The sequence below is a fragment of the Oryctolagus cuniculus genome, chromosome 9 (assembly GCF_964237555.1).
Source record: "Oryctolagus cuniculus chromosome 9, mOryCun1.1, whole genome shotgun sequence".
Lineage (NCBI taxonomy): Eukaryota > Metazoa > Chordata > Mammalia > Lagomorpha > Leporidae > Oryctolagus > Oryctolagus cuniculus.
This window is the reverse complement of record NC_091440.1, coordinates 66,130,913-66,154,009: the sequence shown is the minus strand read 5'-3', so window position 1 is coordinate 66,154,009 and position 23,097 is coordinate 66,130,913. Positions and strand designations below refer to the sequence as shown.

Below are 23,097 nucleotides of genomic sequence, written 5' to 3'. Positions count from 1 at the left end.
CTCAGCTACTTATTGATGGACATGTATCTGAGAAATGGTAAACAAGTTGAAATATTCCCAGCAACTACCTGATTGAAGAAAACCAGGCCACAAGTTAAGGCAGGCCTTCATGACCAACAACCTGGTGATGTTTCCGAGCAAAAACGTGAAAATCATAGTGTTTGTTTCTTGGCAGCTTACACTCATGAATGACTTTTTACTTTAAATGAGCCCTTAGACTCATCACATGTGATCCTCAGCGGTGCTAAGATAAGCAAAGGAGCTATTAATGTGCATGCTAAAAAAAAAAAATCGATGTCCCAGCAATGGTAAACCTTGATCCATTTCATCTCACTCCTGAACAGTGAAGAGCTGGAATCCTGGTCTCTGCGTCTAACCCCAGACTGTATGTCCTACTGATGCCTGCTGCAAGCCTCACTACATCTTCTGACACTCACAAAGTACAGTGATCATGACAGAGCAAGAGGAGGATAGAACTTCATGTCATAAAATAGCATGATTGTAGAGTCTTAGTCCACCCGAACGAGGATGGACTGGGTCCAAGAAAGAAGCGTGCCATTCACGCATTCCCCAGCCTCCCTTGATCACAGAGACAGTTAGATGCAGCAGGGAGTCAAGTCAGGCAAGAACTCGTTTATTGCATGCATAGCAAAGCCTTTTAAAGCACGAAACCGCAGGACTATTGGGGCAGGGCATAAGGACCAACCAATACTTAAAAGGTCATTTTACGGGGCAATTTTTTACAGGACCAACCATATGTCTATACACTTGTCATCAGTTGTTGTCACCTCCCCTGATGTCGCATGGCCAATTAGCTTTGGTGGTAAACAACATTGGGTTCCACCCACCTTACGTACTTTGGGCGCCATCTTTGAATTGCCTCGTGTGCCTAATTTCCCCGCACATGATGATTACTTATAGCACTATTCTAATGAAATAATTCAGCATCTCACCAATCAGTAAACCAAATGGAATGGCTTGCCCTAGCTACTGTATGGAAATAATGTAAATATAACTAAATAATTTTTAATCCATCGAGTTCAAGAACCCCTCAGATTTATTAAAATCCATGCCTACATTCAAGCTGTAGATGAGGGTAAAAGTGCATCCAAGTTACTCTGTGCTGAAAGGCAGAAAATTTTAATTTGACTTTCTACTATCCTCTCCCTTTGGCTGCCAATTTAACAGTCCCCGTGCACTCTTGGTCCTCATCCCCCAGGTCTCTTCTCCTTTGAATGGCTGGAAAGTAGCAGAGCACAGCAGCAGGTAGATGTAGTGATGTCTCTAATCTACGCTGCTCTTTTAACACTTTGATGCCTGAGCCTGGAGATGAGCCAGAATGGTCAGTGAACTCAAAGATTGTAAGCGCCTACAGCAAGCAGAATTCCAGACAAGACTGGTCTACCCTAGCAAGGGATGGCATCATGTTCTAGAGGTGTCTTCTCTGAAAAATGGGGAAGGCTAGAGCTTCTGAGTCCAGCAGCTGGCGATTTTACATGAGGTCCTGCCAAGGCTTGTGTCTGCTGGGTTACACAATACTATCAGATCTTCTCTCCGAGGGAAGAGAGAGTTAAGCAGTCTCGGCTGACCATAAGGAGTAGTGAACAGAGAATGGGAAAGCCATTCCTTCCAAGCTGCTGGAAGATTAGACACCAAGATGTTAAGCTGTACTGACAAATGTTTGTTAAAGAAGACATAGTATACACTCCACGACTAGGAATTTCATAGAGGGACCTAAAAATAAGTCTCACAGAACACCTGTCAGAAACTCCAAGTACAACAACCATCACAGGAGCCAACAAAGAGGAGAACATTTGGAGAGGATATGGCTTCACTGTTGTTACTCTGACGTGCACTCCTTGAACAGGTGCATGTCCAGGAGAGGATAAGCAGAACTCACACTCACCCCTGCCATGCTCCTTCTGAATCTGGAAGAGAGTGAACACACAGAAGAGAATGTGAATGGAATTTCTTACTACACAATGTAAACACAGCCCAGCGGCTTGCAGTTGTTAGAGCAATACTGCAAAGCCCACAGCATCATGGGTTCAACATCATTTCCATTTTAATTTGACTATTAAAGAAGAGGACCTTTAAAAATGTCATGTGAAAATGGAATTAAAGCTTATTTTGATGCAAAAAGATTTTGAAATCCATGTTTTTTTCAATATGAATTTTCCAATTTTTTGAAGACCCCTCATTTTGCATGTAAGTCTTTGTGCATTGCTATGTATGCATCTCAAAGCAAAATTCGAAGTATTTTTGTTTACACTTGATTTAGCTGTTGGACCATTGCTTGGATGATGTAGCACATTTTTCAGTCAAATAATGGTAACTGTCATTAGAAATACCTATGAACCTTAGTTATTGTGAATTGAGCTGCAATAAACATTAATGTGCAGACAGCTTATTTGTTTGCGAATTTAATTTCCTTTGGGTAAATTCCAAGGAGTGGGATGGCTGGGTTGAATGCTAGGGTTATATTCAGGTTTCTATGGAAGTCAATCTGGAGATTCCTCAGAAACCTAAATATAACCCTACCATACAACCCAGTTAAACCACTCCTTGGAATCTATACAAAGGAAATGAAATTGGGAAACAAACAAGCTGTCTGCACATTAATGTTTATTGCAGCTCAATTCACAATAGCTAAGACCTGGAACCAACCCAAATGCCCATCAACAGTAGACTGGATAAAGAAATTATGGGACATGTACTCTATAGAATACTATACAGCAATCAAAAACAATGAAACCCGGTCATTTCCAACAAGATGGAGGAGTCTGGAAAACATCATGCTGAGTGAACTAAGCCTGTCCCAAAGGGACAAATATCATATGTTCTCCCTGATCAGCGACAACTAACTGAGCACCAAAGGGAAAACCTGTTGAAGTGAAATGGACACTATGAGAAACAGTGATTTGATCAGCTCTTGTCCTGACTGTTGATGTACAATGTAATACTTTATCCATGTTAGTATTTTTTTTTAGTTCTAGTACTATTGGTTGAACTCTGTAATTAACACACAATTATTCTTAGGTGTTTAAATTTCAACTGAAAAGTGATCGCTGTTAAGAATTTGGAGAACATTATGCTGAGTGAAATAAGCCAGTCCCAAAGGGACAAAAATCATATGTTCTCCCTGATCGGTGACAACTAACCAAGCACCAAAAAGGAAACCTTTCAAAGTGAAATGAACACTATGAGAAATGGTGACTTGATCAGCCCTTGCCCTGACTATTGATGAACAACTTAATACGTTATCCCACTTAGTATTTTTTGTTTGTTTGTTCTACTTAATACTTTTGGTTGAATACTATAATCAATATGCAGTTATTCTTAAGTGTTGAAACTTAACTGAAAAGTGATTGCTGGTAAATATAAGAGTGGGAATAAGAGAGGGAAGAGATGTGCAATTTGGGACATGCTCAAGCTGACTTGCCCCAAATGGTAGAGTTAGAAACATACCAGGGGATTCCCATTCAATCCCATCAAGGTGGCATGTACCAATGCCATCTCACTAGTCCCAGTGATCAATTTCTGTTCTCAATTGATCATAATGATAGGACTAAGAACCAAAGGGATCACATAAACAAGACTAGTGTCTGCAAATACTAGCTGATAGAATAAAAAAGGGAGAGAACGATCCAACATGGGAAGCGAGATACACAGCAGACCCATAGAATGGCAGATGTCCTAAACAGCACTCTGGCCTCAGAATCAGTCCTCAAGGTATGCGGATCTGGCTGAAAAGCCCATGAGAGTATTTCAGGCATGGAAAGCCAAGACACTCTGGAAAAAAAAAAAAATGACCTAAATGGAAGATCTCTGTGAGTGAGATCCCAGTGGAAAGAACAGGCCATCAAAGAAGGAGGTACCTTTCTCTGAAGAGAGGAGAGAACTTCCATTCTGACTACGACCTTGCCTAAATATGATCAGAGTCGGTGAACTCAAAAGGCTTCCATAGCCTTGGCAACTCATGACAAGAGCCTAGGGTGATTACTGATGCCATAAACAAGAGTGTCAATTTGTTAAGTCAACAACAGGAGTCACTGTGCACTTACTCCTCATGTAGGATCTCTGTCCTTAGTGTGCTGTACATTGTGATTTAATGCTATAACTAGTACTCAAACAGTATTTTTCACTTTGTGTTTCTATGTGGGTGCAAACTGCTGAAATCTTTACTTAATATATGCTAAACTGATCTTCTGCATATAAAGAGAATTGAAAATGAATCTTGATGTGGATGGAAGAGGGGAAGGAGAGGGAAAGGGGAAGGTTGCGGGTGGGAGGGAAGTTATGGGGCGGGGGGAGTCATTGTACTCCATAAGCTGTACTTTGGAAATTTATATTCATTAAATAAAAGTTAAAAAAAAAAAAAGAAATACCTATGAACCTGTTAAACCTAGCTATTCCAGTGCACACTACCCCACCACTACCTACTGAATCGGTCTCCAAAGAGTAAGCCTCAGGGATTTTTTTTTAGTGAGGGAGTGTTAACCACAGCAGTTTGAGAACTGATGGGTTTCAAGACTGCTATTTCTTTTTATTTATTTACTTATTCATTTATTTGACAGGCAGAGTGGACAGTGAGAGAGAGAGAGACAGAGAGAAAGGTCTTCCTTTGCCGTTGGCTCACCCTCCAATGGCCGCCGCGGCCGGCGCACCGCACTGATCCAATGGCAGGAGCCAGGTACTTATCCTGGTCTCCCATGGGGTGCAGGGCCCAAGTACTTGGGCCATCCTCCACTGCACTCCTGGGCCACAGCAGAGAGCTGGCCTGGAAGAGGGGCAACCGGGACAGAATCCGGCGCCCTGACCGGGACTAGAACCTGGTGTGCCGGCGCCACAAGGTGGAGGATTAGCCTAGTGAGCTGCGGCGCCGGCCAAGACTGCTATTTCTATAAAACCCCAAGTACTTACTCGGGGAACCTAAATGTAAATTGTATCTTCATTCCTTATTCATTTGTTCAATCAGCAATTAGTCATGTTCTTCCTTTGTATTAAACCTTATTCGGGGTATAGGGCTACAGTACTGAACAGATACACCTAGTACTTCCCATCAATATGTTTACATTCCAGTGTATCCCAGTGTTTCATTATGCTGAGAATTTTGGTAACTCCCATTAAAATGACTGCCAAACATCCTACAGGAATTTGGTAAATATCATTGCAATTTAATAGATCTGGGGTGGAATTTCTGATTCTGCAAATAAATTCCCTAGGTGACAATCACGACACTAAGAGAAACCCTCTTTGGGGGGTAGATATCTACCCCTCTTCAGGGTAGATAATACATAATTTATTGTTTAAAATTAATTAATATATTGCACATGTACAGGGTTTGAATTTAAAAAGCAGTTATTTTGTATTTACCCAATAGTTTCCTTCTAATAGTTGAAGTCACTTTTTCACTTGTAATTATAAATATACTAACATATATTCAGCAAAAATCACTGTATACCCACAATGGATCTGGCTCCCTAATGAGCAGCAGAGAAAGAGTAAAAAAGACCTGTCTTCAACTTGAAGAAGCTGAAAGCTGAGCAGAGCAGAGCAAGAAACCTGAGTACAGTGCATTTCCTCAAGTGCTAATTGCTATGGACAAAAGTGATTTGGGAACACCAGGGGAAATTATTTTCTGGGCTTGAAGAACTGACAAAGTGTTCTCACAGGAAGTGGAATTGAGGTAGGCTTGAAGAAGGATCCTGCAGGCAAGGATATCCAGGATAAGCCTAAGTGCCAGGCACTGGATGGAGTGTTTTGTGGACATGATTTCATGAATTCTCACAACATCCTCTACAGAAAATATCTTATTATCACAATCTCATCCAAGAGCAACTGTAGCTGGAGAGGCTGCATGACTTGCTCCAGGTCATGTGCACTGCAAGCCGTCGAATGTCACATCCAGGATGAGGGACTCCCGAGCCTGAAGGGTGGGCTACTCTGCATAGCTCTCTGCCAAGCCCATAAATCTCAAACAAGCACTTGAGCCAGAGCAAGAAGATGTGGAAGCAGAGAGAGGTCATGATAGTAACACGTAACAGGCCTTGGCTCTATGAGACACACACAAACCAGCCTCAACACTTTAGCACTCTGATCAGGTACATGAAAGTACATTTTCAGGAGTCTACAAGAGTCCATTCACGTAGGCAAGAAGAACTACTACAGTTGATGCATAGGATTTGTAGATTCTATATTTGTGAATTTGTCTATTAAAAGTTAAAAGCCTCAAATCCAGAGTTGAAGCACCTTTACAGTCACTTGTGGACATGTACATGTGCAGAGCGGCAGAAACTGAGTCTCCAGGGCACAAGTTCCCAGGTAAGGTCAAACAAGCCCATGCTGGTGCTTTTCCATTCCAGCCCCCAAAACATAAGCAAGTGTGCTTTCTGCAATCCACATAGTGCTGTGTTTTAAAATATTTTTGTGTTCTTCCTTGGTAATTTCACTGTTTACATAGGGCTCCAAGCATAGTAAACCTCAGAGCAAGAAGGTTGTGGTCGACTGAATGGAAAAACATACTTGCACTAGATACGCTTTGTTTATAGGCATGAGTTACCTACAGGGCTGTCAGCCGCAAGTTCAGTGCTAATGAATGATGAGCGGTCTTTCAACGGAAACACACATCAAACAAAGTTCTCTACTGATCAGCTAACAAACATGACCAGTGGTTTACAGGAATCTAACTCTGTACTTTCCTTGGAGATGATGGTTCAATACTTCTAATTCAGTATTCACAGTGACTTTATGCTACAGAACTGCCACAGGTAACAAGAAATGACTACATTTCATTTTTCAAAAGTGAAACATTTCCTCTAAGATATTGAGCACTTGTTCAGACACCATGCTAAATGCTTTCTGATGCATAGTTACTGTTGTAATTGTTGTGACAACCATATGAGGAGGTATTATTGTTTCTCTGTAGAGTAGGAAACAAAGGCACTGATCAACTCCCTTCTCAGGATTACATGGTTAACTGACAGAGCCAGAATTTATAACTGGCGTGTGTGTAAAGATCTCTTCAGCCCTAACTCCAGGGTTAATATTGTGCATTTATAAGTACCTAAAAAACAGCAAAGAAACGTGAAAGGGTTTTAAATGTATCCAAAATAAAGAAATATTAAATATTTGAGGAGAGATAGATATGTCTTCCCTGGCTGGCACTATACAACATATACATGTATTGAAATATCATATGGTACACTACACATATGTAAGACTTCACATGTGGTTTTTTTTTTTTTTTTTGACAGGCAGAGTTAGACAGAGAGAGAGAGAAACAGTTAAAAAGGTCTTCCTTCCGTTCGTTCACCCTGCAAATGGCTGCTATGGCCGGTGCACTGCGCCGATCCGAAGCCAGGAGCCAGGTGCTTCCTCCTGGTCTCCCATGCGGGTGCAGGGCCCAAGTACTTGGGCCATCCTCCACTGCCTTCCTGGGCCATAACAGAGAGCTGGACTGGAAGAGGAGCAACCGGGACGGAATCCGGTGTCCCAACCGGGACTAGAACCGGGGGTGCCGGTACTGCAGGCAGAGGATTAGTCAAGTGAGCCACGGCGCCGGCCATACTTCATATGTTTTTAAATAAAAAGAACTGATGAAGTTCTGTACTATGCTACATTTGTGTGTAAGACTGGAGAGAGTTTTACAAATATAACAGTTCCTGCTAGTTTCATAAATATGTGTCATTCAGGGCAAGGTGGGTAGTAAATGCCATTAGACCTCTCTGTATTATTTCTGCAACTCCTTATAAACCCATAATTACTTCAAAATAAAATTAGTAAGATGGTCTTAAAATCCTTCCCAAACCTAAGATGACTGAACATGTTCTCTGTTGGTGTTCAACACAGAATGATGTATTTGTGGGTATTACGTAAACCTCTAAGGACAGGAGCCCTGATGACAACACACGAATTCTCTGTGTTTAGGAAGATCAGATGCCGAAATGGTGCTCTCCCAACAAGTATGGGACTATTCACAGTCCCTGCGCCTCCCCTACAGAGACATGTGAGGACACATTTAAGGACAGGCCCGAGTTGATAAAACAAGTAGAAGGCTTCTGTGTTGGAGGATACTTCAACAGTGTTACCGCCGTGGGTAAGACTGACTTTAAAATATCTTAAACTCTTGTAAAGGATCAACAGGATATAACCACCCATTTAAACACCCAAAGTTATTTTAAAACAAGGGAGTTAGGTGACAAATTCAAACACATTAAATGCTAAAAGCAAACAAACAAACAAACAAAAAACCCTACATGAAACTTCTCCCCATGGATATCCTAAAATGAGATACAGATTTAGAAGACTGAACTACTAATTTTTTTTAAAGATTTATTTATTTGAAAGTCAGAGTTACCCAGAAGGGAAGCAGAGAGAGATGTCTTCCATCCAATGGTTCCCTCCCCACTTGGCCACAACAGCCGGAACTACACTGATCTGAAGCCAGGAGCTTTTTCCAGGTCTCCCATGTGGGTGCAGGAGCCCAAGGACTTGGGCCATCTTCTACTGCTTTCCCAGGCCACAGCTGAGAGCTGGATCAGAAGTGGAGCAGTCAGGTCTCAAACCAGGGCCCATATGGGATGCTGGCACCTCAGGCCAGGGCATTAACCTGCTGCACCATGCCGGCCCCTGAACTACTAATCATAACTACAATATGAATAATATGGACAACTTCAAGATTTCCTATCAGGGGATGAATTTTGAGCCAATTTGCTAAAACAACATATTGGACCTCTAATTTTAGTGTTTACAGTTATAAAATAGGCTAGAGTTCGGCAAGCAGTTTACATGCCACTTGAGGTGATGCCCACATTCCATTTGAGTGTTTGGGTTCAAATCCCAGCTCCACTTCCAGTTCCAGTTTCCTGATAAGAAGATCCTTGGAGGCAGCGAGTGATGGCACAAGCACTGAGCTCCCGGCTATCCCTAAGGGAGACCTGGACTGGGTTCTGGGTTCCCAGGTTCTGTCTCCCCTGATCGCAGATGTTACAGACTTTTGGGGAGTAGAAGAGTGGGTGGAAGTGCACTCTCTCAACATTTTTATGTTGTTAAAAATGTTGTCATGGAAAGACTAAGTAATGAAAAATCTTAGTCTTGTCATGAGAAACCTTAGTCTAAGAACAAGGAAACTCAAAACACTTCAGTTTATGCAGTCATCACCTATTTTGATGACTTATGAAAACTGGTTAGGGACTGAACACAATTTTTAAGATATTCTTACTTAGTGTAGGTGGCAGCTACTTTACTACATGAACAACCATAAGGTAATGGAATTTTTCAAAATTATTTCAGTAGGATAGGAAGGTGTTAAACCAATGACCAACATTCTAATGCCCCACACATAGACAGTAGACAGACTCCATTGAATATTTGAGTTTCAATACTGTTTGTGTCCTTCTGCTTAATCTCTGATCAAGTAATTATATCTCAAAAGTTTTGTATATGTCCACAGTAGCATGTCAAGGATGTTATACTAAAATTCTAGAAAGCATAAGACAATAAATGTCACCAGGGAAGAGCCAGCTGGCCATATAAGTAAATTTCACAGGGTGACACGGTTCCAAACACTTTTATTGTTCCTTATTCAATATATTATGTGTTTATGTATGCAATTTGGTCAAAAATTTTATATTTTTTATTTGAATCACATTGGCGCTGGAGGTCAAATGCTTTTTCAAAACTGTCTATTTGATCCAATCTAAGACTTCTCCCTTAAATTATTTGTAAGATGAATCTCAGGCCAGCGCCGCAGCTCACTTGACTAATCCCCCACCTGTGGTGCTGGCACCCCAGGTTCTAGTCCCAGTTGGGGCACCAGATTCTGTCCCAGTTGCTCCACTTCCAGTTCAGCTCTCTGCTGTGGCCCAGGAAGGCAGTGGAGGATGGCCCAAGTGCTTTGGCCCTGCACCCACATGGGAGACCAGGAGGAAGCACCTAGCTCCTGGCTTCAGATCGGCGTAGTGCACCGGCGGTAGCAGTCATTTGGGGGCTGAATGAATGGAAGGAAGACCTTTTTCTCTGTCTCTGTCTAACTCTGCCTATCAAAAAAAAAAAAAAAAGATGAATCTCAGCATAATGCTAGCATGTTTGGAGATATTGAGGATATTTTAAAACTTTAGTAGAAATATTTATAATTTTTTAACTTTGGGTTGATATGAAATACCTGTACATCTCACAATAAATCCCTCACATAAGAGAGGGAGAGAGAGAGCAAGACAGAGAGAGCAAGTGTCTAAATCAATTATACCAGGCAATTGGTCCTTCCATTTCCTTTATCATGGACTATAGTTACCCTACTGTTCTCTAGATTCCAGAGATTTATTTATTTATTTGAAAGAGTTACACAGAGAGAAAAGGAGAAGCAGAGAGAGAGAGAGGTCTTCCATCTGCTGGTTCACTCCCCCAAATGACCGCAACAGCCAGAGTTGAGCTAATCTGAAGCCAGGAACCAGGAGCTTCCTCTGAGTCTCCCACATGGGTGCAGGAGCCCAAGCACTTGGGCCATCTTCTACTGCTTTCCCAGGCCATAGCAGAGAGCTGGATCAGAAGTGGAGCAGCCAGGACTCAAACCAGTGCCCATATGGGATGCCAGCACTACAGGAGTCAGCTTTTACCTGCTATGCCCCAGCGCTGGCCCCTACCTGACTGGGTTTTGGTATCCATTATCAGATCTTCTTCAACACTTCCTAGTCTGTAGTAAAAACTATTTTAGGTCCAATACACACACACACACCCCAAAGTGTCATCAGAAATTTCCACCTAAGACAAAAACAACCTGATACATCTGAATGCCCTTAGGAGAGATTTAAATAATTAGTAGGCAGTCCCAGAGGCCGTGACAATCCTGGTGGCCGTGAGGCTCAGTGCGATGGTGATGTGAAGCGACTCCTCCGCCCAAGGAACATATACTTATGTAATAAAGGACAGCCTTTTGATATTTTGTAAGCAGCTAAACAATTAGTGTGACAAACAGAGCTTTGTGCCATATATATATATATGTATATCTAATTTTCACATAAGAGAATGCATGCAGTATTTATTTGTCTTTTTGAGTCTACAACTTCCAATTTCTTGTGAGGTTTGTTTGATTTAATGCAGAAGCCAAACACATGAACTGATGTATTTTAGATTGAGAAACTTTCTTCAGCAAAACTAACAAATGTGTCTCTCTTCTAAGTAGTGTTCTTTTTAAAGTTTTATTTTTGACTGACGTATAATACGTGCACATGTTTATAGGGTAGAGTGTGACATTTAAATACAAGTTTACCATAGCAATGAATAAATCCGGGTAACTGGCATATTCATTACCTCAAACAGTTATCATTTCTTTGTGCTCAGAATATTGAAAATCCTCTCTACTAGCTATTTTGAAATATGTATATAGGAGTCAAATTAGCACTTTGAGATTCTATGACAGTTTACAGCCCTTGTGGCTACTGTTGATGAACAGGGTTTTTTTTTTTTTTTTTTTTTTCTCATACTATTTGTTGAACTATTTACTTACTGTTGGGTAAGTCTTATGAGTATAAAGGAAACTGAAAACAGATCTTTGTAAAAATTGAGAGTGGGAACAGGACAGAAATAGGAAGAAGGGTGAGAGTGTCAGTGGGAGGGAGCGAGGGAGGGAGAATCACTATGTTGCTAAAGTTGTATATATGAAATGCATGACATTTGTTTACCTTAAATAAAAGAAATATGAATTGCTAGCAACCGTGGTACCCGTCTGTGCAACAGAATATTAGAAATTATACACTCCTGTACTCATATATCATCTTCTCTTCTGTCTCCAATCCCACCTTTCCAATCTCTTAGTAACCATTATTCTGCTCTCTACTTCTAGGAGAACCAAACAGTATTAGTACATGGGCAAAGGTACTGATAACTTCCTGAAGTAAACCAACTTCTGAGAATCAAAAAAATAAATTTTAAACATATGATACCAGCACTATGGCGCAGGGGGTAAAGCCTTCACCTGCAATGCCAGCATCCTATATGGGCACCCATTCATGTCCTGGCTGCTCTAATTCTGATCCAACTCCTTGTAAATGGCCTGGGAAAAGCAGAAAATGACCCAAGTCCTTGGCTCCCTGATACCCATGTCGGAGACATAGAAGAAGGTTCTAGCTTCAGCCTGGCCCAACCCCGGCCATTGCAGAATTCTGTGGAGCAACCCATCAGATGGAAGACCTGTCTATTCCTCTATTTCCCTGTAACTCTTACAGTCAAATAAATAAATGTTTTACAAATTTTTCCTATTTCCCTCCTCCCTCCCTCGTTCCTTCCACATTTATTTTTTGAAATAACATTTTAAATTTACACTACAGTAAAAAGGCTTAATACTCCACCAGATAAGAGTTTAACAAGTAAAAAGCAAAAAGACCCTAGTTTAGTTGGAATATAGAGAACGGCTATAAACAATTGAATGTATAAAAGGCCATTTCAGGGCTGACACTGTGGCATAGTGGGTAAAACCACCACCTGCAGTACCAGCATCCCACAAGGGTGCTGGTTTGAGTCTCGGCTGCTCTACTTCTGATCCAGCTCTCTGCTATGGTCTGGGAAAGCAGTAGAAGATGGCCCAAGTCCTTGGGCCCCTACACCCACATGGAAAACCTGGAAGAAGCTCCTGGCCCCAGATCAGCTCAGCCCCAGCCACCATGGCCATCTAGGGAATGAACTAGCGAAGGAAGACCCCCCCCCCCCCTCTCTGCCTCTGCCTCTCTGTAACTCTGCCTTTCCAATAAATTAATAAATCCTTAAAAAACAAAGCCATCTTGGGAATGAACTAGCGATGGAAGACCTCTCTCTCTCTCTTTCTCTCTGCCTCTGCCTCTCTATAACTCTGCCTTTCAAATAAATTAATAAATCCTTAAAAAAAAAACCCTGAAGACCATTTCACTCACATACAGTTTTTGGTCAATTAGTCATTTGTAATTTCTTTTAATGAAACAACCAATGACAAGGTAGCATCTAAATACTTCCTGTGTGGTTATAACAATTAAGTTCATTTACACTTTAAGCTATTTCTTTTCAACAGTTTATACACAGGAATAATTTTATGCAGAGTAGAATACAATTATATGTTTTTTGTACTCTATTAGTAAAATAACTTTTCTTAAACACAAAAATTTAGGTGTGACCTCAGTAACAATTGGATGACATGCAAATTCAAGGTCTGACCATGCTGGCTGAGGAGATTCGACATAATACAAGCAGATGATTTCTTTGTATCTGCTCATGAATCAGGAAATAATATATTTACTTTAATTATCATAGTCATTGTAGCCTTGATTAACAGGCCACATGGGTCATATTTTCTTTAAACACCAATTCTAAGCAGCATTATCAGCCTGCAAAATGCTCGTAGGAACTTATTCTTTGTTCTTTTATACCATAGCCATCAATCATCCATGTAGAATGTGAAACATTTCATGTTTATACTTTCTCCTTTCATTAAAAGAGCCTGATTTCTTTTTGCTATTGCTCAATTTCTTTTGAGTATCTGGGCCTGACAGTCCCTGAGTACTTGAATGCTCAAAGTGTATCATGCTATTATGTGCATTGGTTTTTATATCACTGAAAACATTGCACTTAACATAAATGTGTCTGCCAGGTTTCCTATAATATGGGAACTGTCTTCATCCTGTTCTACTCTCCCTTTCCTCTGCATGCACCATCCACAAGCCCAACTCTTGATTTTGTCAACTGACTATGTCAAGATCTTCCTTGTCTGACAGCATTTGTGTTTGCTACTCTCTTGCTACAGGTTGAATGTAGCCCCCAAGGCATTTGCATTGCAAACTTAACATTGGAGAATGCAACATATTGAAGTGTGACTTTCTTTTTTTTTTCTTTTTTTTATTTAGTAAATATAAATTTCCAAAGTACAGTTTATGGATTACAATGGCTCCCCCCCCCATAATTTCCCTCCCACTCGCACCCCTCCCATCTCCCACTCCCTCTCCCATTCCATTCACATCAAGATTCATTTTCAATTATCTTTATATACAGAAGATCAATTTAGTATATATTAAGTAAAGATTTCATCAGTTTGCACCCACCCAGAAACACAAAGTGTAAAATACTGTTTCAGACTAGTTATAGCATTACTTCACATTGGACAACACATTAAGGACAGATCCCACATGAGAAATAAGTGCACAGTGACTCCTGTTGTTGACTTAACAATTTGACACTCTTGTTTATGGAGTCCGTAATCTCCCTAGGCTCTTGTCATGAGTTGCCAAGGCTATGGAAGCCTTTTGAGTTCGCTGACTTCGATCTTATTCCAACAGGGTCATAGTCAAAGTGGAAGTTCTCTCCTCCCTTCAGAGAAAGGTACCTCCTTCTTTGATGGCCCTGTTCTTTCCACTGGGATCTCACACGCAGAGATCTTTCATATAGGTCTTCTTTTTTTTTTTCCAGAGTGTCTTGGCTTTCCATGAAGTGTGACTTTCAAAAGGTGCTTGTGCCATGAGGGCTCCCCCCTCTATAAATGGATTGATGTTGTTATTGCAAGGTAGATTTGTTATGAAAGCAAATCTGGCCCCTTCTTGCATTCTCTTGCCCTCTCACCCTGTGATGACTCCAAGCTTGCTATGATACAGCAAGAAGACCCTCACCAGATGCCAGCCAGCCACTCACTTATGCATTTCCCAGCCTCCAGAAATGTGAACCAAATAAATTTTCATAAATTATCCAGAGTCAGTGGTATTCTATTACAATGGCATAAAATGGAGGAGGACATCCCTTACCTACAACACTGCCTCAAGAGCATCACCTGGTTTATAGCCTCATATAATTCACTTAATGACATCACTCTCCAAAGTGTCCTTAATTATCCAATCAAATGCAGTTAACCTATCAAAAACCAATCTCCAAGTGAATTTTTATCAAATCACCCTCCTAAAGTTCATTTTCATCACCTACTCTTACCACCACTTCAAATGATACTACTCATGCATTGGGTTATAGGTTTCTGATACCACCCAGTTGTATTACACCACAGCTTGAAAAAAAGCCAAGACCCAGTTCTGCTGTCTTTCAATGACATGTAAGATGTTCTCCTACAAACACTTCACACAAATCAGTGTTCTCTCTTCCCTGTAATATGATCTTTTACTCAGAAATAATTAGACCTTGCTTTGAAAAGTTTTATTTTTTAGATATCAAATTAAAAGCATTAAAGAGGAAGTTCACTACTTAAGAAACATCAATTCATATCCACTTATAAATCAGTTTTTATTATTTTCAATTATGAAGAAAAACAACCTATTTATTATATAAAATATTAGGAAAACAAAAGAATGTAAAGAAATAAAGAAATAGCATCTTATCACAGATAATATCATGGTAATATTTTGATGTGGTCTTTTATTCCATGCATTAAATAAGTATATTTATCATGAAAGTGAAGTCCTTTGGTAGATGAAATTTAGAATGCAATTTTTAAATTTAACATTCCACTGTATCTTTTCGTGTCATAGCGTATTTCCTAATGAATCAGTAGTGTGGCATACCAGTTAAGACGCCAGTTCAGACTCTGACACGCCATACTGAAATGCCTGGATTCAATTCCCAGCTCTACTCTTGACTCCAGCTTCCTGCTAATCATGGCTGGAGTAGTTGAGTCCCTGCTTCCCACGTGGGACATCCAGACTGAGTTCCCAGGTCCTAGATATGACCTGACTCAGCACCAGCCATTATGACACTGAGGGAGTAAACCAGTAGATGGGAGATCTCTCTTAGATTTTAAATAAAATACGTAAATTAAAAGTTAACAATGTGAAAAACCACTTCCTAAAATTTGTTATATCTACACGATATTCCTTTTTTAAGTACACAGTAACTTAGTCAAGCTTTTATTATTGAACATCTAGATTTCAACAATTTTCTTTAAGATTTAGTTTGTTTATTTAAAAGGCAGTTACAGGAGAGAGAAGAGACAGAGAAAAATCTTCCAGCCATTGATTTATTCCCCAGATGGTCACAACAGCCAGGGCTGGGCCAGACAGCTGCCAGGAGCTTCTTCCTGGTCTCCCACATAGATGCAGGGGCCTAAGGACTTGGGCCATCCTCCACTGTTTTCCAAGGCATATCAGCAAGGAACTGGATTGGAAATAGAACAGCTGGGACTTGACCCAGTGCCCGTATGGGATGCTGGCCCTGCAGGCAGTGGATTTACCAGCTATATCAAAATGCCGGCCCCATATTATTTTATTGAGCATTTAGAATCTGACAAGTTTTGATTAATAAAAATGTGGTGAACATCATTGCTCACATGTACAAATATGCCAAATTTAGATGAAATGTTTCATCAAAAGAACACCTAAAGCAGCACAAAGCTGACAGTGCTACTAAGGTCTATCTAGAATGATTTCTCAATAAATCAGCAAAGCCAAAAACCAAGTGGTCAATCCTAACTATGTGGTTTAGCCAAAAGAGCCCCCACTTCTCTTCTTCACCAGCGTAAATTATACAAAACTGCCTAGAGATACAGCAGGACCCCAGGTATTTTTTTAGAGGGGTTAATTTTTTAAATTTTATTTAAGGTGTACAAGTTTCATGTATTTCATTTATACAGATTTAGGAACACAGTGATGCTTCCCACCCTTCCTCCTCTTTCCTCTTATTCTCTCTTAATTTTTACAATAATCTACATTCAGTTTACTTTATACCCATAAAATTAAACCTACATTAAGTAAGGAGTTCAGAAAAAAGCACTGTTCCTCAACAGTAGAGACAAGGACTATAAATAATCATCAATTCTCAAAATGTCAATTTCACTCCTGTATGTTACCTTTTAGGTGCACTCTATTAGTTAACACAGATCAGGGAACACGTGGCATTTGTCTTTTGGGGACTGGCTTATTTTCACTAAGTATAATGGTTTCCAGTCACATCCCTTCCATTGCAAAAGATAGGATTTCAATCTTATGTAAGGTTAGTACCATTCCATACTATATATATGTATACGTATATATATATATATATATATATACACATAATTTCTTTAATCAGTCATCATTTGATGAACATCTGAGTTGATTCCAATTTTTAGCTATTGCAAATTGAGCTGCAATAAATATGGGACCCCAGATATTTTATAGACAGAATAATTACATGATGGACACCTGTGGTACATGCTTTCGTACTACTAGATTCAGAAGAGAATTTGCAAGTCAGGACTGAACTGCCTGGGTAAAACCAGCCACTATAAGGAAGGACTAAAAGAGCCACCATGTACTGTGTCCTGGTATCATCATATGATGTGGATTTTTGAGTCCCACTCAATGGGTTAGTATCCTGGGGATACAACTTCTAGGGGGTTTCTTCATGGGCATTTTACCTATGCTCTGAGGTCATTGCTAATGAAAATTGGAGACTATATGTATTTTCCAGGTTTCTTTTAAGAATTAAATGTGATAAGTCCTAAGTCAGTACTTGGCACCATCTGCTTAATAAATGTTAATTCTCTTCTTTGTGAGGATCCAAAGCAACCAAAGAGTCCAGAATAATAACTGAGTGATCATAACCAATATCCCAAGCCACGAGGAAATGAGTACAAATGCCAGGGAACAGGGCAAGATCGAGGTATAGGGTATAAACCATAGACCCAGACCAGGAAGGAAGCAGTGCTGATGGGAAAATACAGGTAGAAAAATCTAAGGACTGAACCAGCGAAGGCACAGGCGAGGTAAGTGCTAGGCAGGCAGAGGCGAGCAGGCAAAGCTCTGCAGCAATGGAGATCGCCCTCTCACAGGGGCTGTATGTTCTGAGTGCAGCTGCTGCTCCAGAATGGGCCAATGGAGATCTTGAAGATAATGCAGAGCATCTGCTGGAATTAGGAGTTATGGGCGGCGCCACGGCTCACTAGGCTAATCCTCCACCTTGTGGCGCCGGCACACCAGGTTCTAGTCCCAGTCAGGGTGCCAGATTCTGTCCTGGTTGCCCCTCTTCCAGGCCAGCTCTCTGCTGTGGCCAAGGGAATGCAGTGGAGGATGGCCCAAGTACTTGGGCCCTGCACCCCATGGGAGACCAGGAGAAGTACCTGGCTCCTGCCATTGGATCAGCGTGGTGCACTGGCCGCAGCGGCCATTGGAGGGTGAACCAACGGAAAAGGAAGACCTTTCTCTCTGTCTCTCTCTCTCACTGTCCACTCTGCCTGTCAAAAATTAAAAAAAAAAATGGAGTGATGGGCAGAACCTCAAAAACGTCAGACACCTCATTCATTAATGTCTCAGAACACAGCAGGTGAAGAAGAACCACACATCAGTCAGGATGTAACCAAGCGCACAGAACAGAGGATGTGACTTAGGTGACTCACAGCACAGACATGCACCAGGTAGGTGTAGTTGATTTTCAAACCCCCTCACACCAGCTCAGACCCAGATTCTTTCCATCCTTTTGAGAAGTCATCATTTTCACTCCAAAAACATCTGCCCATATGGTCACAAAATAGCTAGCAGCAGCCCCATATATCACGTGACATTGCCTCATCCAGGAACCAAGAAGGGTAGAGCGGAGGGGGCTGGGCGAGAAGGGGGATATTTTGTCATCATGGTGCCCTTATTAGAGAGAAAATTCTGAAAATACTCCAAAAAAAAAGAATACCCCACTTAATATTCCAATTCATTGAATTGTGTGCCTGAATTCATTGCTAGAGTGATGACTCACCAAGATTGCTATTCTCTGAAACCAAACTTGATTCCTCCCATGGACCCAGGTACAGGGAAACAAATATGACTGGAGTTCTCAACACAAAATTGACTGGTTCTAGCTAGTAGAGAGACCAACACAGGTGTGGCGCAGGTTACAGAGGATAACCAGAGTGCTGGCCCTGCTTTTATTACTCCAGTGCTTGGACATACCACTAGTCTTTAAGACTAAGCTCACTCTCGGTACAGTGTAGATGATAATATAGTCAACACTGGGTGGATCACTATGTTATTAAGAGATGACGCACAAGAAAGTGCTTTGTAATGTGGCACACAGAAGGGTACAGCCATGACTCCAGTTGAATGATGTCAGGACATTTGCTTTCTGTTTACGTCACCCCTAAGAGAAGTGAAGGTTCATTCAAGAGGAAAGATACTACAGGCCACAACTCCTATGAAAGTTGGGAGACAGAGTGTTTTAATTAATAAGGTATACTAAGGAACAAATTGGGTGGCCTGGAGATTTGAAAAGCCTACTGAGTTTCCATTGGAGCTACTGCACTAAAAATTTACAGTATATGTGACACAGTGGAGGCCACTTTAAATTTTCTAGGAGAGACGAAAGCCTTGACTGCCTACCAGCAGGAAAGCAACCTGTCGAAATCTCAGCTGAAGCAATTTCCAGTGTATTAAAACTGCATATTACGTGCTTGGGTTACTCCTCAAACAAAACTCTACGCATGAATAAACAGATAAATGCAAGGGAGACAAACCAGATGTTTTTGTAACCTGTTCTCTCACAGGAATCTTCTAACAGCAGTGAGAAGGCAACTGTTAGCTCTGTTTCCTGGCAAAGCAACCCAGCAGCTTGGCAGGGACAGCAGGGTAAACACAAGAGTCAGAAGAATGACGTAGCTGTCTGATGGGACTCAGGGTTGACAAAGTGTCTGTCCTTGTGTCCAGGCATGATGGATTTCAATGCAGCACTCTTATGGCCTCTTGGAAATTATTTTGTGATTTTTTTATATGTTGGTTTGGGCATCCAAAGTCCTTAGGTCAGGACAGTGGGTAATCCCTGAGGGTCAAAGTCTTCCAGGGCTTGCCTTTCTGTAGTGTGGAGGGAGGAGCGTGATTGACATGCCATGGCTATCCAGATACCCTTGTCCTCTAAGGGCTGGGAGCAGATGAGGAAAAGGCCCACAAGTCTGAACCAGATGGACCTGGCTGGTACGCACCTCAAACCTCAAGCTTTCCCCTGGTCCACCCACCCCCCTCTATGTATTCCTTTGTACATTTATTTATTTTCATTTTATTTCAAATGGAGGGAGTAGGAGAGACAACAGGGAGAGGGAAAAGGAGAGATGACTTCCATCCACTACTTCACTCTCAAATGCTCATAACAACCAAGACTGGGCCAGGCTAAACCCAAGAACCTGAAACTCCTAAAACTCCAAATACGGATGGCAGGGATCCCAGTTTCAAGCCATCACCTCCTAGCTTCCAGAGTGTACTTTATCAGGAAGTTGGAATTGGAATCAAAACCAAGACTCAAACTCAGACACTTCAATATGGGCTATGGGCACCCCAAGTTTCATCCTAACCACTGTACCAAAGGCCTGCCCCTCCTTTTGTTCATTCACTGTCTCCTCATTAAATGTCACAACACTTGAGTAACGTGTCATAATCACCTTCTCATCTGGTCATTATGTCCTCCCTACACTCTTCTTCTCCCTTTCTGAATACACTTTTACAACAGCCTGTCCCGGAAATGCTGCAATCATGAAAGCCAAGAGGTACTTGTTGCCACTCACTGGTTATTATTAATGTCATGGACCACCAAGACACTGGATAGGAGCTAGCAAAACTAAGTGAATATATTGAAAAGAGGTGCAGGAAAATAAGAGGGCAGGAAGAGGAGGAAATAGAAGTGAAAACAGGCGAGTTTAGTTCGGCTTAGCAAATGTATTCAAGTACCTAGCAAATGCAGACACAAAGTTTTGGGAACTAAACAGTGAATAAGAAATTAGGTAGTACAGTGGTCTGGGTGGGAGCTTGGGCACCGTAGCAGATGCAGTGTATGATTGGGTAGTACAGGAGAGGTCATGGCCGAACTAAGTCTTATAGCCAGAATAAGAGGAACACACAAAAGGAAAGGCATTGAGTAAAGCAGAATGTTCACAAGAATGAGATTCATCAGGCAAAAGACTTGCCTGTCCTCAGAATGATAATGATAAAATTCATATTTTATGATGATACTTAGTTTACACATATATCTCACCAATTTTTGTGATAGACCTCTGAGAGATGAGTCCACATTTTACACAGGAGAAAAACAGGCTCAGAGTAATTATTTCATCAAGCAAAGGCCAAACCCTGAGTCTCCAGGCTTCTTCCCCTGGGCCCTCTGCTGTCCATTACTTTTGCTTCATAGAAGACTATTAAACCATGAAAGATTAAAGGGAACTTGGGACATCACATAATTCACTGATTTTCAAATTTTGAGCATGCCCAGTAAAACATTATTTGTGCATTTCAATCTAGTATCTTAAAGACATATATGTAAATCACATATGGATATACATGCTTTCTGATATTTTATATTCTACTGTTTAAATTTACTCAAATACAAAAGGTTAGCCATAGCCACTAAATTAACTCCAGCACCTCTAGGCATTGGAGAAATTGGTTGTAATCTCAACTACTTAGAGACAATGACTCGGTCCCTAAGGGAGGAAAGGGCTTAGAAGACCACGCTGTGAGTAGTGATCCATGGAGCCAACATTGATGGAGCTTTTCCTGCTCATCCTAACTCCTTAAGAAACTCAGTTCCTGGGGCTGAAGCTGTGCTACAGCAGATAAAGCTGCCACTGTGGTGCCATCACCCTGTATGTGTGCCAGTTCAAGTCCTGGCTATTCCTCTTCTGATCCAGCTCCCTGCCAGTGCACCTGGGAAAGCAGTGGAAGATGGCCCAAGCACTTGGGTCCCTGCACCAATATGGGAGACCTGGAGCAAACTCCTGGATCCTGGCTTGGGATAGGCCCAGCTCAGGCTGTTGCGGCCACTGAGGGAATGAACCAGCAGATCAAAGATTTGACACTCTATAACTCTGAGTTTCAAATAAATAAATAAATCTTTAAATAAAAAAAGAAACTTGGTGCCTTAAGTGCTATCTCTAGCATAAGCAATAAACTTTTTCTCCCAGCTCCCCGCATCTGAGAAATGATTTTACCATTCCCAAGACAAAAGCCAGGGAGTCTTTGGTGAAAACATTTAGATTAAGTTCCAACCCTGGCTCACTGTAGCTCATCGCACTGCAACAACCTCATTGAAGTACAGAATGATTAAGCATCCCATTTGTCCAGAGCTAGTGGGGAAGCTAAAGATCCAGAGGCCAAGAAAAACTGTTCAGGTGCCTGCAAATTTTGGTGAACAGCTCTCTTACACCTGGATGAAAATTGCAAGACTCTTCGCCATTTCTTTCTCTCCAGTACCTTCATTGCTTCCAAGTGACTCTGATCTGACTGGGAAGAGACACAAACATGCTTTAAGGATTTCCTGTTGGCATGGGAAATCCAATGATGTGCTCAAGGTTGGCTAAATTTTGGGAAGCATATTAAAGTAATTCTAGATTTTCCATGTTTATTTGATCCAACTGGTGTTGAGGTTAATTATTTTTGCCTTTGCAGAACCAGAATACTCTTAGAATGCAGAGAAGTACAACTGTTGCACTCATGGAAAAGGCCTTTGGCTTCTGTGAACGTAGAAGGTACAATATTTGTGAATAGTAAAATCTACCAAACTGATGATTACCAAGGGATTTTAATGTACATCATAATAGGATACATATTTTCTTGTTGAAAACTGTTTCTTCATAATTATATGTCCTTTAATTTTTTTTAAAGGTTTGTTTATTTGAAAGGCAGAGTTACAGAGAGGTCTTCTATCAACCGGTTCACTCCCCAGATGGCTGCAATGGTCAGAACTGTGCTGATCTGAAGGCAGAAGCCTCCTCTGGATCTCCCACATGGGTTCAGGGGCCCAAGGCCATCTTCTACTGCTATCCCAAGCCATAGTAGAGAGCTGAATCTGAAGTGGAGCAGCCAGGACTTGAGCCAGCGCCCATATGGGATGCCAGCATTGCAGGCTGCAGCTTTACCCGCTACACCACAGAGCCAGCCCCTAGATTTATTTGAAAGTTACAGAGAGGAAAGAAACAGATGAAAAGACAGAGAGAGAGGTCTTCAAACAGATGGTTCACTCACCAAGTGATTAAAATGGCCAGGGCTGAACCAGACTGAAGCCAGGAGCCAGGAACGCTGCCTGGGTCTCCCAACAACCACTTGGTCCACCCCTTGACAGGCTTTCCCAGGTGCTTTAGCAGGGAGTGGATCAGATGCTGAGTAGCTGGGACTCAAACTTATACTCTGATATAGGATG

The 23,097-nt window shown here is 41.3% G+C and overlaps 1 long non-coding RNA gene across 1 annotated transcript; it reads left to right on the top strand.

Annotated features, from left to right (window-relative positions):
* The first annotated feature begins 20,403 nt into the window (after positions 1 to 20,403).
* Positions 20,404 to 22,479, top strand: LOC127487257 (uncharacterized). The gene is made up of 3 exons (XR_007913926.2): positions 20,404 to 20,452; positions 22,149 to 22,249; positions 22,347 to 22,479. It is a non-coding gene; the product is annotated as an uncharacterized lncRNA (long non-coding RNA).
* The last annotated feature ends 618 nt before the right edge of the window (positions 22,480 to 23,097 follow it).